At 42.4% G+C, this 15,870-nt stretch overlaps 1 protein-coding gene across 22 annotated transcripts in view; it reads left to right on the forward strand.

Moving 5' to 3' along the window:
- LOC144314196 (uncharacterized) overlaps nt 1–15,870 on the forward strand; it is a 492,303-nt gene that overhangs the window by 79,518 nt on the left and 396,915 nt on the right. For 20 of the 22 annotated variants that reach the window (XR_013379994.1, XR_013379980.1, XR_013379993.1 and 17 more), the window contains one exon: nt 13,922–14,028. The exons of 1 other annotated variant lie outside the window; for it this stretch is intronic. The gene's annotated coding sequence lies outside the window, so the exon portion shown is untranslated. Of the gene's footprint in view, nt 1–2,438; nt 2,736–13,921; nt 14,029–15,870 lie in introns of those variants that run through there. One more of the 22 variants, XR_013379991.1, reaches the window with a different exon arrangement.

Below are 15,870 nucleotides of genomic sequence, written 5' to 3' on the forward strand. Positions count from 1 at the left end.
TCCTCATAGCAGCTTCTATTAAGTACCCTGAATAATACAGGCTGTAAAGTAAAAGACAGCAAGAAGTGGTCCAGTTTTTGCTCATTATTTCTATCCAGTGGTGATATTCAGCATGTTACCAGTTTCTGTGACCCAGTCAGTCCACACAGACACTGACTTGAACATGGGTACATCCCAGGCACCCTCTGCATTGCCACATGTTCACTCTGTAGTTGAAGGATTTGGGGGGCAAACGGGTTCCAGAAGGAAGAGGTGTTGGTTGGGAGAGTATGGAAGATCTTCAGTAGTTTGATAGCCCACCCAGCTGTGGTGATGAATGCCAGTTATATCGCTGATGCTTAGAACAATCCTGGCATAAGTAGGTGTCTAATTAATACTTTTTTTTTAGTTTAATCCAGATAATTTGAATATAATGTAGTTAAGGTCCTAATTTTAGCATTGAAGGTACAGATTGCAGACATCTGGAGTCTCTCCCAATGTAAATAATCCATGGAATCTTGGACATCCATTTGGGCTAGTTGATCTACTTCTTTGCCCTAAAGGATGGATGAAGAAGACCTCCTTTTAGAATTATGAGTCCTTGACCTTTGTTGGGTTTCTGAATCCTTTTGGTGTTTAATGAAATGTACAAGTTCCCTTCCTAAAGGAATGTAGATATACACATAAATGCAAGGGAGTGGGTTCTTTTTTAGGGGTTCATGTATCATTTGAGCTCCATTTGCAGGAATAAACAGGAAAACATGGAGGAATGGAGTTTTCTGGAAGTTGCTAAGTATGGGCCAGAACTTACTTGCCTTTAAGAGAATATGTATAACTTGTAAAAACAGGACTTGGGAGGCTTCTGCGGCATCTGTAAATTCAGTAATGTTTGAGTTTTCTCAGTTCCTGTCTTCCAGCCTATAGTAAATAGTGGCATAAACTTAAAAAAAAAAAACTCAAAAAAGGATTTGTGGCTCTCTATAGAGACACATAGTAGTTTATGTCATAATTTGTAAATTGGGTTTGACCTCTATAATAGGGCACTGCATAAAAACCTTTGTGTTATGTCCATATGCTTCCTTCTCTGTCTCAGATTCTTCTTAGAGAAATGAGGTTCTTCACGCTGCCCGAGCCTGTTTATTTTAACACCTACCATAGGGGGACCTGCCTTCCTGTTCCCCTGCTAGATATAAAAACTGTTGGATGGTGAACCCTGCAGATCTAAAGGGGGGAATTTCTGGAAGGTGGGAGGTTCAATGATTCACTTCCTGATGTTGGTGCAGTGAGAAAAATCTCGTTCATAAATGTTCTCTCACTTGTAGCAACTGTGGCTTTAGGAGGTTTTTATTACTGAATCATTCTGACTCTTTGGCATGGGCTGGAGGGATGTGAAGACACTTGTTATTCCACAGTGTAGGGCCACCCCAGGGACCAAAGATAGTCTTCCTGAAGCAGAGGTCAAGGTGATGCCAGACAAAACGAAGTGGCAATTATTTTAAGGTAGTACAAACTCAAAGATAACTCGCACGAAGGTTAAAAAAATGTTGCTACCTCTGTTGCTATGAAATGAGCCCCTACTCTTTCGTGTCTGAGAATTGAGTACTTTAGGGGAAGGGATTTAGAGAGCCTCTGCAGTCTACCAGTGAACTTGAGGTCCTGAAAACACTGTGCTGAACACCAGTGTCTGCACAGGGGCTGGCAGTGTTTCTGTTTGATCATAGCAGGTCTCTGCAGAGAAGTGTGGTGAGAGGAGAGCCAGAGGTGGGTCAAGGGAAAGGATGGGGGTGGTTTGGAGTACCTCAGCAAGAATTTGATCTTCATTCTGTTTGCCGTAAAATACTATTCAAAATCTCAGAGTGTGAGATTGAGGGAAGCAGTGCCATGATTTGTCCAGGAGATAACCGAGGAGTGGGACAGATTGGACACATCTGATGGGTGTACCAAAACAGATCAGCTACTCAGCTAACTTTGCTTTGGACCTTCTGTGGGTTTGGTGGTTGTCAGTTTCGTGCTATGGAGGAGCCCCATACACATGCGTACACATGGCCTGGCAAGGCGGACCCAAGGGCAGAGGCTGACTGGGGAAGGAGAATATGGTACTGGGAAAGAGAGAGGTGAAGCAAAGGTCAGGGATGAGGATACAGACAAAACCAGAACCAGAGAGGATGTCAGAGGTCACAGAGTCAGAACCAATGAGGAGCCATGGAACTGATAGGTTTTAGAGAGCCTTACGGTGTGGCTCACTGGAGCCACGTCCAGCACGGCAGAGCAACAGTCTTCAGAGAAAGAAGCATCGTGAGTTGGCCTGTGACAGGGCCTGTGCACTACCCCATGGGCTACGTGCAGGACTCTAACAGCTCGATCCCCACATAACCAAGTCTCAGAGAGGTTTGGTTACTCGCAGTAACCCACACATCCTGACTGCCAAGGTTGGAGCTCAGACTCCACCCTGGATATGTGTAGTAGCCACATGGGAACTTAAAGCTGGCTTTGGAGAGGGTTTGGTGTTCATCCTCATATAACAGGAAGTGGGGACTGGTCTTTCCTTCAGGATGCACGCCTATCTACTTTCTAAATGAAGATCCCAACAGGTCCCAGAGGAGCTGAAGACTGTGAAAGCTGGGCTCTGCCTGCCTTCTTTTCACATAGATGGTGGATGCAAATCTGATAGCCAGACTTTATATGAAAGTCAAGGCTATACTGGGCTTCAGGCTGAGCTGCCTTCTCCCTCTCTGAGATCTCTGCCATTCTGTGAGGTGGGTGAGTGCTCTTGTTTTTCAGAAGGAAAGAGGGAGAGAACAGAAAGTGGGTGGAGTGCACAGGTCATGAGAACATCCTTTTCTGGGGAGATGTCTTTTGTGTTTTTCTGTGGGTCAACTTTGAAAGACTGCTGATAAGATAATGAGTTCTGGAGTCAGAATGTTTGCGTTTTATCCTGGCTCTATCACTACCTGCATGCATCAGCTTGGGTAAATTATCTTACTTTCCCCGAGCCTCAGTGTCCCCATCTGTAAAATGGGCTAATAATAGTTTCTCCCTCATGCATTTGTTTTTTAGGATTGAATGAAATATAGGAAGAGGACTATGTTAGTGCCTGACATAGAGTATGCCCTCAAAAATGTTAGCTACAACCAGGGTGGTGATAATGACCTCATAGTCTATACCAGTGACTCACAACTACCCATTTTCACATTAGCACAAAGGCATTTCTCATATGCAGCTGGGAAGGTGACACTGAGTAGAGGGATATTTGGGTGGGAACTAACCTTATAAAGAGTGAGAATTTGGAGGGCTGTCCAGAGGAGTATATCAGTCCTGAACAATTACTTCTTAGCTGGTAAATCCAGTCCTCTTGGATGACTCGCTGGAGGAAGTGAACTACAGAGTCAGTCCCCCACACCACCTGCTGTGAAATGGGTGAAGCTGTAGGCCAAGTGCCAGGGGGAAAGGAGGTAGAAGGGTGATGTAGAGGGGGAAAGGTGGGGGTGAGTGGTGGGGGAGAGAACCAGTGGATAGAAACCACACCAGAATCTTACCTCAAACAGAAGACAGCTTGTGAGTCAGCATTAAAAATCCCCCTTAAAGGCCATATGTGTGACCCCATGAAAAAGTTTATCCTCCAGATGTGACATTTTAATGCGATTAAAACAAGCCTTGACAAAGTTGAGCCAGATGGGGGGCAAGGGGTAGGGGTGGTCTGTGAACTCCTGCAGGTTCTTTGTGAGGTGAAGAAAATGGGTAGGAATTCTCTCAAAAGCCTCAGCAGACCAGTAATTGCAGATTTTGTGTAGTTCTAATGAGAAAGCGTTTTAGTTTGGCAAACACATCTGTGCTGCGTGTCCCCAAAGCCCAGCAGTATTCGCCTGCTTGCCTTTTGAACTCTGAGAAGGGGCACAGCAATCTCCAGTAATCACAGGAGATTTCAGATTGCCAATGGATTTATACCAGAAACATCTTAGCATAGGGCTTAAGAAAACCTCACACTCCAATTATGTGCTGAAAAAGGTCATTGGGTGGAATTTCCTTAAGAACAATTCCAGTGTTTCATACAGAGAGAGTCCAACAGGCAGAGCCCATTTTGTTGTCCTGCTGTAAAGCCAGCTTTTTTGGCACAATTTCCATGGAAAAGTGGTGAAAAATTCAGTAGCTGTTAAGTCTGCAATTTTGGACTGCTTTTCTTTCTTTAGGGGGGCATTGGTAAAGAGGATTCTAAGAGAGTGATGTATGTGGAAAAAGCAGGCAGATTATGAAGATTTGAAAATAACAAACAGATTCTTGGGGTTCATGTGACTAGAACTCTCTTGTGTGGTTTGAAGTGCTGGGTTCTTGGATTGAATTTGCAACCTCCTCTCACTGTGGCCTTTGTTCACAAATCTTTGTCATGGTTCCTGCTGAGACAAAAAGAGAACAGAAGATAATTTTGTTCCTCCCTGTTCACACTACCTTTGGATTAGACAGGGTGAGCTCTCACTGAGAAGGTGTGTGTGTGTGTGTGTGTGTGTGTGTGTGTGTGTGTGTGTGGCATTTTTCTGTGGCTTGTACCAGATGCAGCAGTAGTGTAGTCCTCACCAGGTTGTATGAGAACCCGAAGGTCAGGAGAGGCAGTAGGTGCCAGAGGTGTGCTCAGGGAGCACGTCTGTGTATGCCTACTTCTAAGGCAGGGTCTAGTTGGTATGAGCATGTAGGTAGGTATTATTTGGTATTTACTGTTCTAGGCAGTGCATAGGATTGAGTTTACCTGTTGAGATAGACTTATCTGTCAGGGAAAAAGCTCTAGAAGGTTTGAGGTGAGCAGATTCTCTGTTAACAGCCAAGACTCTTTTCTGGAGCCTGCTCACCACTGAAGCAGTCTTCTAAAAACAACATGAAGACTTTCTACTACTATGTATTAAGAGATGTATTAGGGTTCCTACTGCTAATAGGATAGGACTTCTTACATCGAAGATCCAAAGTCCCAAGAGCCCTGGGAACTGACTTCCAGCTTTTAGCATGGCATTCTTCCCTGTGAGCCAACCATAACTGTTCCCTCCCTCCTACTGTTGACAGCAACACTCAGTGATCACCTCTGGGGTATGTCTCTCCTCATCTTATTTTCTGGTTACTCCAATTCTGGATAGTGCCCCAGCTTTTCTGGGATGGAAGAAGAAAGGTCTGACATTTGGTCCTGTGGGGATTTTCTCTTTGCCGGTGCAGCCTGTAGAACATAGAACACTGTGTTGGGTCACAAGCGCAATTTGCCAGGTACTTCTCATTCTCTCTCCTGGGTGTGTGTGTGTGTATGTAGGCTACATGTCCTAGCCTGATGGTTGGGAGAGACCATTTGAGTGGACCTGGCCAATGAATTGTGAGCAAAGGGATAGACATCGCCTCTGAGTTGGAATATTTCATTGCCAATATGAGATTTCCAGTGCTGTCTTCTCTGGGGAACGTTCAAGATGGTGACTTGACTCTGATAAAGGGACCATTTCTACTCACCTGTGATCAGCAACCTGCATTGCTTTTAAGTGGCTAACATTTTGAAGTTACTATTATGGGACCATGACCTGGCCTGACCAATGTAGGCAGTTACCTTTTATGAGAATTCAGGGTCTTCTTTCCCTGTTTTGTGTGTGTGAGTAGCCTGCTGTGTTTTTAGAGGTTCCAGAAAGGCTATTCTACTTTAGACCATTACTATATACTCATAGCCCCCACCCTGCTCCTGAGCTTGCACCACCTAGCTGAGTCCATGTGACTTAGGGCAAATCACTCTTTGTCTTTCTGAGCCTTTGCTTTCTGATTTTAAAATAAAAGATTGGGCGAGATTGCCTTCAGGGCCACAGTTGGCCCTCTGCTATGGGTCTCAGTGGATAGTTGGTCTCCTAGGTACCTGTTAGCTGGTAAGGCTAACAGCCTGAGATGATTGTGGTAGAGTTCATGGATCCTTCTCTAAGGCCACAAGTACTTCTACCCTCCACTCATTCTATCTCCATTGTCTTTACATGTTTTATTCCTTCTGCCATCATCACTGGGCCACGGGGAGGTCCATTGTCATCTCCCTAGAGAGGACTCCCTTGAAATCCAGTGTGATACAGGTCACTCACTCTCATGTCATCCAGTTTGACTTTCACCAGGGCCCTAACAATGCTTGCCATGGCCACATCTATTTATTATTTTATTGTTTATTGTCTGTTTCCCTCCAGAAAATAAATTGTACTGGAACAAGGACCTTGTCTTTGTTGTTCATGACTGTATCCCCTACACATAAAACCAAGCCGGCATGCAGGCTCTCGATAAATGCTGGTTGGATTATTGCCTCCTGTGCTAGGGTCCATGGAAGCTAAAGAGAACAGCAGCCTGAGCCATATGTGAGCCGGCCAGTGCCATGCTAAGCAGTCTGCCTCCCTGCACCTGCCCTTCTGGGCGCAGTATGCATACAAGAGCTGGTTTATTGAGAGCCTAATCAGAATAGAGGCATTTCCCCTGTTGGCTACTAGATCTGGAGGATGAAACTCTCAGAATTTAGGGATATATTCACGGTAAAGTCAAGGTAAAGTTTGGGGATTTTCCAGCAACAAATGCAGTCTGCAGTCTGCCTGTGTGGAGCAGGGCAGCAAAAGGGAGGCAGGAAGAGGTGGCCTAGGACCCCAGTAACATGGGCAGTCTTTGTGGCTCTCTGCCCCTGGCTTCAGACGAGTCCCAGAGTAAATGCTGCTTTATTTGCTTAGAATAATTAAAAAACTTAAAAGGAAGGGCTTTTAAAGAGATGCCTCCATCACCAAGATGCTCACTGTATACACTTGGCAATAAATTTCCAAGGAAGTGTGTGAACTTTGGTTTCATAAAATCTTGGTCTTCTTTTCATGATCCATTATCCCTTTAAAAATATATCTATTCAATAATAGCCAGAAAGTGAAATAAAACTCTGACAATAGAATCTCATTTGGTTTTGAAGGGGAGAATAGACTAGCTGTTTAAGTAGCATCCAAATTGCCTTGCAATGAGTTGGAAAGGGTTAGTTTGGGAGCAGACAGGTCTGCCTTCTTTTTTCACTTTTGGGTGGTATAAAATACAAAAGCCAGAACATTGAAGAACTGGTTTTTAGAGTCCCTGGCATTTTTAGAAAATGCTCATTTATTGCCAAACATCTGGTCACTTGGTTACTAATAATGTATGAGCTACATGGATGTTGGGCAAAAAGCTGGCTAAGCAAATTGGGGGGGGGGGGCGGCTATTAAATTGATTAGGTGTTTTGATACTTTCTTTAAGCTTCTGGAAAGTCAGTGAATCCAAATGTCTGATTCAGAAAGTAGAATTAATTTACCTTAAAAAAATTGGATTTTATGCATTATGCATTTTTCCTTTTCTTTCGGAATGTGAAGGGAATAGCCAAGCTACTGGCTCCTGCTTTCATACCAAGCCATTTCTGGTTGCATGAGAGGACTTTCTACCACCCAGGGGCTTCAATCTGCTTGTGATCTGGCGGGCGAGCATGCTGGGCGGCTCTTAGCTTGCTGCAGAAAATTGGGCTCAGCATACTCTGAGCACAAGGTCCAGTTTATTCATCTCCCACAGTTGGCAAAGCAGCAAATTGCTCTTTTGTGGAAGTTGGGGAGGTCACAATTGGCTGTCTGTTTCTTGATGGACACAATAAGGAGGCAGGGTGGCCCCTTTTCCCCAGGCCCAGGACAAGCGTTCGGGAGCTTTGCCTCCTGCCTTCAGCTCTCCCACTAATGGGCTTTGGCCCTGTGAGTCATTCAACCAAAAACCCTCTGTGACTTAGCTCCTTTCTTTGCAAATTGAGGGTGGTCAGATTAACTAGGGAACTGTGAGGCATGTTTGAAATGGCCTTTGCAAATGCCAGCTCATGTAAGAATGACTGGCTATCTAGACTGTGTTTTAGGGACCGACACAAAAGTTGGGGAATTTCCCTTCCTTTAGCTGGAGGTCTGTGGGTTTTCCATTTCAAAGGTAGGGCTGTTCTGGTGTAGAATTCTGATCTGGTCCCCTTCCTCTTGGGACCTGAGCCCCATGGTTAGGACTCTGTCCTTGACATCCAGAGCCCAAAAGCTCTACCATGTCCTAAACCTCTTTTACTCCTTTTGTTTCACAAAAAATCTTACATTTTCTAAGTGCGAAAGAATGTGAATACATATACATGGCTTACGTAGAAGGAAATATAGAAAGTCAAACATCACGTGGAATAAATGCATAGCTTTGAAAATAACTGAGGACACTAAAATGCAAACCACTTGAGTTAGGACAAATAGCTGCCAACCCCTAGTGGGCTAGGGGACACAAACACATGCACATTAATTGCTTTGTTAATGGCCTCTCTCTTCTTCTAGCCTTTTTAGGTGGTGATCTGGCATGCTATAATAGTTGCACACTTACTTTGAGTAATACACCCCCCCAAAAGAAAGAATGATTTATTTAAAAAATGTCCATAGCAGTGAAGTATACCAGTAAGTACATACAAGAGAGAACTGCCACCCAAATGATGATCAGTAAAGTAACCCTGGTTCCTCATCACTGTGAAGTGTTATATATATATATCGGTAAGGCTTAGAATAGGGGGCAGGGGGCAGGGGGCAGGGGGCAGGGGGCAGGGGGCTATTCAAGCTCTATTCTGATAAGCTGTTGACCCTAGTAGGAGGTTGTCATCTTAATAAGGTATATTGGAACAGTAAGGAGGATAAAAATTACTATTAAGCACAATTATTGAAATGGTAATATTTAGATTCATGCAAACACATGATATATGTGACAATATTTATTGAAAATTACTTCAAAAACAAGGATTGTAACTGTGTAAAAAGACATGTCTGTATGACTCTCCAAAATGCATTCAGAATGATAACAGTGATGTGAGTTTGTTTCCATGTTTATTATAAAACAGGAAACTTTATGATGTTGGTAATAACAAAGCACACTAAACAAGATCCTACCACTTTCTAGTGTGGGCAGAATAGAGAGAAAGATTTTTACTTCTCTTTTTTGCTAGCACCTGGCACATAGTAAGTGCTCAGTGTGCAATAGCTGGAAGTTATTGAATGAAATCCTAGGTTAGGAGTAGGCTTTCTGCCAGTGAATCTGTGCGGAGTATCTTGACCAACTAATATGTAGCCATTCCCCTTTCTGCCTTCCCCACATAATAGTTTCATCCAGGTTAGATTCAGATGTGTCCAGAGGGTTTTTAAGAAAGTAATTCAGTGCCAGGTAATTAAAAACAACATGTCAGGAAAGAAAAAAGGGACTGGATGGCTTTGGTGAGAAAGTCCTTCATTTGCCATTCAAATTATACAGTGAAGAGAGTTGAATAAATGTCTTCTAGTAGGCCTTGTCCTTGCTGAATAGTAATGAGGGGGAACATATCTCCATATCATGATCTGCCTTGTGATGTCCTGTTGTGAGTCAAAGGAAAGTGGAGAGCCATGTAGTCATCTAACTCAGACTTCTGAATGGGCATGATTTTCTCATCACCTCATATAATAAGCTGAGATTTTCTCTGAGGGGAAATAAAAGTAGTCCTTTTATGACAGGAAGTAAGGTGGCTCTTGAGACTAGAGGAGGGAGGGAAATGGTGTGTGTGTGTGTGTGTGTGTGTGTGTGTGTGTGTGTGTTGTGAAAGTATATTGTAACACACTGCAATAGTATTGGGAGCCCTGGCTACAATGATATAGAGTAAATAGAGTTGCATGTAACATATATGGAAAAAGATTTTCTCTTTTCACTGGGAAAAAAAGATGTTTCCCTTTCATCAGCAGAGGTAGATTCTCAGCCCGGATTTGCTGGAAAATAGCCTGAGGGGAAAAAGCTTCTGTGCTTGCCTGTGCTTTATGGGGAGAGTACCATTCCAGGGGAAGTGAGAGTGAAGAGATAAAAAGATGTGAGGCAGGGAGGGAGGGAGAGAAAAATACAGGGGATGTGTTACAGAGCAGACCACAGCTTCAGTCACCAAGCACAGGTGACTTCTCTGTCATGTGGGATGTCTTCAAAGCAGCCTTATGAAGAGGTGTCTCAGAATTGTTCACCCTCTTGTACTTCTGTGTTGTGTAACTGATCACCCTGGGAAACAGCTGCAGCAGCCAGTGCAAGGGTCCGTCTTGGCCACTTTTGACATGGAGGCCCATTGGTCATGGTGGTGACAGTAATACCAGTAACAGCAGGTGTTCCACCCATGGGAACATCCTGAGCCATTGCTTGAGGCTCTGTGGCTAGGAACCAATGGACGAGATATATGTCTAAGACCCAAGGCCTAAGCAGCATAAACAATCCAATACTGGTGGGCACATGTTTACTTATTTTCTTTTAAAGTTATTTATTTATTTATTTATTTATTTATTTATTTATTTATTTATTTATTTAACAGAGACAGCACAAATAAGGGGGGCTGCAGAGGGAGAGGGACAAGCAGACTTCCTGCTAAGCAGGAAGCCTGATTCGAGCCTTGATCTCAGGACCCCAGGATCATGACCTGAGCTGAAGGCAGATACTTAACTGAGCCACTCAGATGCCCCAGGTGGGCACACATTTAGATCACTGCAGCTCCTTGAGATCTTTATTCTGTTGGGTTGCCCAGTGTCAGCAGGGTGAAGGAAACACTGACTTCATGCACTGTTCTAGCAGTTGTGGTGATTGTGCTGAGTTGCTCTTTCAACAACACCAAGTAATGGTTTCAGCAATGGCAGCAGCACATAAGTTGGTCATTCCATGGAAGATGCTCAGGTTGATTTTGGAATTTTCTTTCCACAAGATGATCACTAGGACTGATTCCTTGCTGGGTAAACGTTCTTGGAATCTTGGACTTTTTGAAGGTAGAGAAGACAGTCAGTCACTCATTCTTGATAAGGAAATTTGAAGTAATTTAATTAGAATATTTAAAGATAAGTGACCTAGTTTTTATATCCCAACACAGTGAAAAGGGGCCTATCCAAGATTAGTATCATTTACCATACTTGATCACATTCCTATTTATGAAGAATTCCCTTGTCAAGGTAAAAAGAAGGAACACAGAAAGTAAAGGGTAAAGGAAAGGGGACTTATTATTTGTTACTTGGTAGTGATTTTGTTTATGTCAGTCCCTATGTGATGGCTTAGTTCACATGTGCTGTGCTATTTTGGAGGGTAAGTAATAATTGGCTGTGGAAAACTTGAATGACAAAATATCACATATTGTGAATGAGAACTGTATTTTCTCAATCACTAATAAATATTGAGGGCTAAATTGAGTTTTAAATGGTCTTTGGTTTAGGCCCAAACTAGGGGTTTTGTCTTGATGTTATGTATTTTTAAATTTGAGATTAGATTCAATGAACTTTATGTTTGAGAGTCTCCCATTCCTCCCAAGAGTACAATTGGTTAAATATAGCAAAATTAAATTCTTATATGTCAAGACATTTTCCATCTTGAAGACTAGGTTTGCTTTCTGGGTTTACAAGGCTACCAGGTCATCTCATTTGTTTAAGTGGCCTAGTTATCTTGGTGAATTTATAGCTGTGGCTACTTGAGAAAGTAATATAGCATATAGCATTAGGCCACAAAATGAATAATTGACTTGAATAGTGTATCGATTAGGACCCAATCAATGAAGAATAAGAAACTTTATGGGTTTGTGTGTGTGTGTATGTGTGTGTGTGTGTGTGTGTGTGTAGAGGGAGTATCGTATTATTTGGAGATGGAATAATAGATCTCCAAGTTTTGTTTGTTTTCCTCTTTCTATACGCCTACACAAGATTGGTGCCTATTTGCTATAGTATCCTATAGCATTTATCACATCCTGCTTTATATTCAGGCTGTTCATTTTATATCTCTCACTTTTTCAGCTAGGTTTTAAGCTCCAAGAGTTCTGTGATTATATCCTAATTTCTGTTGTAGCCTTCATACACTTTTTGAATTTAATAATTTGTGTGTTTTGATTAAGAACTGAAATTTCTAGTAAATTATCCAGAATTAGCTAAGGGTATACTTAAATTACCACAGAACTCTGTAGCTTTTTAGAAGCATTCTGACACCTTGCTTTGAATCGCATCTTGATGCAGATTCTTATAAATAACCTCCAAGAAGGTGAATGTTTCTGCATGCATATGTGGGGAATCATCTGAGACAGGCATTGACTTACAACTTCTTGGTGTTACTGAAGGTACATTCCAAGGTTGCCTCATTACATAGACCATTGAAGATGTCTGCTGATGTCCTAGATCTTTGAGGAAACCATAACCACTTGCATAGTTGCTTCCTCTGAGCAAACTTCTTTATTTGCTTGGCAAACTCTGGTTCTTATGCAACCTTGAAAACTAGGCTAAGCCCAGGTAACTGAGAGAGAGGATTCAGAAGTGCTTCTGGAGAGAATTACAGGATATTCAGATTTCCATGGAGCCAAGTTTTAGGTTGAGAAGTATTACTCTTCTTTTGGTTCTGCATATTCAACAGCAGCATTTCTATGGTAGGCTCCTGGTAAAGGTCCTAGGAACTGTTACTACTCTGACCTTCTAAGGCTTAGCAGAGAGACAGTATTCTTGAAATCAGCCTAAAGACTTTTAAAACCGTTTTTACATGTTCTGAGCAGCCATCTTTGTTTGGTTCTATTTTCCCTTGTTGCTTTCAGCCATAAGCCCCCAAATATTCAGCTGAGCCTTAAAGGTGGTAGTGGACAAGGTCGGACTGGACACCCATGGTCACCTCCCAGCACATTGGAGACTTGAATGTACAGGAAGTGGGAGGCTGTAATATCACCAACATGCCCAGTCTCTAGGGGGTGATGATGTAGAGATGTGTGACCACATGGTACTGCTTTTCTCCTTTGAATTTTAAACTCCCTACACCCTTTTGAAAGATAGCCCAGTGAGTTCAAGCTGCCTAATACCACTTCCCTAGACCCTATCCAGGGTTTTGAGAAAAGTATCCTAGGGGAAATTATGTACTTTCACCATGTCTAATTGAAGAAAAGAAAAATGTCCCTTCCAGGGCATCTGGGTGGCTTAACTGGTTAAGCACCTGACTCTTAATCTAGGCTCAGATCATGATCTCAGGGTTGTGAGGGATCCCTGGGTTAGGCTCCATGCTGGACATGGAGCTTGCTTAAGATTCTCTCTCCCCCTCTCCCTCTACTGTTACCTCTAGAGCCCCCCTTCCCCCCCCCCCCCAAAAAAAGCACTTTCCAGCCATGTCAGCAGGTTGAGCACTCACAACAGCAGCCTTTGCAGGGGTCCTGTTTGGCACTCTCCTTTAGGGGAATCTGCCCCTTCAGGTAAGCTCCTAATATGTGCAGGTTCCATTCCTCCCTCCCTGTCAGAAATACGCATGATTTTGCCTATAATTAGGTCATAGAACAGATGCTATTAATCAGATCATTACCAGTAGAAATGATATATGGCACCATACAACCTCAGATACTGAGGTTTTATCCACACTTGGAGCTTCTTGCTTTCATTTACAAAGAGATTGTAAAGAAAGGTCTCATATAAAGCTGAAATACTGCTTTCTGTTTAAAACAGGGCGCTCTCAGGAGCAGATGTTATCTGGCACGGGAGGACTTGCTTTCTTGTGCCAATGATGATTAAACAACAGCAACTAGAAAGCAGCCGTGGTACCCAGTGCCCACTGCCATTTCTCATTATTGTCAGAATGTCTTCAATTGCCCAGGGGTGTATTTTTTCCTTGTTGCTATTGGTTTAATTACGGCAGTGCCATCCTATGGGAGAGAACTAATTAACCTTCTGTTAAGAAATCATCTCTCCTATATTGTATGTGACATTAATGGCTCTGTGTGTTTCAGGGCAAATTTTAAAGGTACTTTTCTGTTGTGCGTTGTTATTGTTGACACCTTGAGAGGAAAATTTTCTAGCAAATTCAGATGTATGCAACTCTTCAAGGCTGATGTGGGTATTACATTGCTGTTAATAAGTATAAATAAAATGATGGTAAACAGAAGATAATTTAGTAAACTAGAAACAATTTCTCACAGGAATGTTTGCTACCTGAAGTAAGCAGAAAGGGCATACAGAAGTGAGAAGGGAGAGAGAAGAGAAACAAAGGAGCAGAATGCTAACATTCCCTGGGTGCCTGCCACAGGTAAGGCACTTCAGGGATCCACCACCCTGCAAAGTGGGATTTATTCTTCTCTTTAGAGGGATGAGAGAAGTCGAAGTTCTGACACAGAGCCTGTGGTCACACCAAGATTGGTTGGCATATCAAAGCCTAGGCTTTTTGTAGAGAAACAAGCAATAGCCATGGTGCTTGATACCTTCCCAGGCATTCTTCTGGCTGTGATAACCTTCACTGTCCCCAGCCGTCCAGTATGTGGCTTACCTTCTTGTAGCAGATATTTAGATCTTTATGCAATGAACTATTTTAACTTTATTTCCAGATACATTTTTTATCACAAGATCACAAGTTTTGTTTTTTTTCTGTCTTTCCTCAGTCCCATTTCAGCTGCCATGTTGTATCTTACATTTCACGGTACTTGTCTTAAGTCCTTTCTAAAAGACCATGAGGTGTAAATAAATACAAATGATTTTCACAGCAACCCAGTATGGTAAATGTAATCATTCCCTTTATATTAGAGAAGTCACTTGCCTAGTCCCACACCTTTTAAGTAGAGGAATGGGGCCTTGAACCTAGTTCTTTTGATCCTGTGTTTGTTTCACCATACCTTGTGGCTGATTTTTAAAATCACTGGTCATGGAGGGAAAAGCACTAGAATCAAGGACATATTGAATGCATAACTTATGCTGAGGTGTGGAAGAATGACATACTCTTTGAGAAAAGAGAAAACGAACTGGAAGGAATATTTTCACCTTTGTAGTAAACCAAAAGCTAAACTGGACGTAGAATATTATTAGAATGTTTCCGTAGACCCAGTACATTAATTTTCATAACTTGTTTTTGTTGTTTGAGTCTATTAATTCACATAAGTATAGGAATAATTTACAGACCCGAGTTGGTGGCCAAGATCTTATTTCTTTACTGGACTCTTGCATGAGAGTGACTCCATCCCCATTAGATCCCTTACTTAAATGTTTTCGTAGATCTTCTGAACAGAAGGTGTTACATATAATTTGAAGGCACAGTGTCTTCTCAGTTGAGCTTAAAAAATAATAGTAGACTTACCTTTGTTGTTGAGCAAGGTAATGCACAAATAAGTAACACAAATATGTGTTACTTCTTAACAGGTAACATTTGAATCCGTGTTTATATGTAAATACCCTTCCTTTTCAATGTTTGAGACCTCTGGGAAAAAAACCTTAGAGTTAAGCCAGTCCCACCTCTTCCCACCGTGCACATGACCAAACTAAAGCAGAGAAAAGGAATGTGGTTGAGTAGTTATCGAATAGGTGATAGCCTCTTAGCTCTGAGTAGCCTGGCTATGAAGACTGGAGTTACTTGTAGACGTTTTACAACAAACTTCTTTACTACAGATGCCTATGGATTTTGTCAGTGCCTTCACTGAGCAGAGTTGACCTCTTGCTTAAGGCCACATTTCTCCAGCATGATGATGAAGAGCTGCATCCCTCACTAGTCCTTCAGTGACTTTTCTTGTCCTAGTTGTATCATAAGAAAGGTCATTCATCCCACCCCCCTAAGAAGCTAGAAAGCTTCTAGGAAGTAGTTGCTTCTGAACCTCAGCCTAATAAGAATGTAGCTCCCTTTCTAAGAGGAAGCTATGCTGAAATGACTTGGTCAGATTTCAGGACATTGAAAGAGCCACATTTTCTAGTGAGAGAAATGCCACCCCGTGGTCGTTGCTATCTGCTGCTTCCATCTAAATTATCTTTAGAACAAGAGGTTGGCCCTAGATTTGTTTGTCTTGCTCTTTTTATCACCATGTTGCCAGGCAAGTGGGGTCTTTCTCTTCTTCTCATAGAAACATTTAAGTATTGGAAAGTTCTCATTATATTTAACTTAGTGGCTAGA

The sequence above is a fragment of the Canis aureus genome, chromosome 5 (assembly GCF_053574225.1).
Source record: "Canis aureus isolate CA01 chromosome 5, VMU_Caureus_v.1.0, whole genome shotgun sequence".
Lineage (NCBI taxonomy): Eukaryota > Metazoa > Chordata > Mammalia > Carnivora > Canidae > Canis > Canis aureus.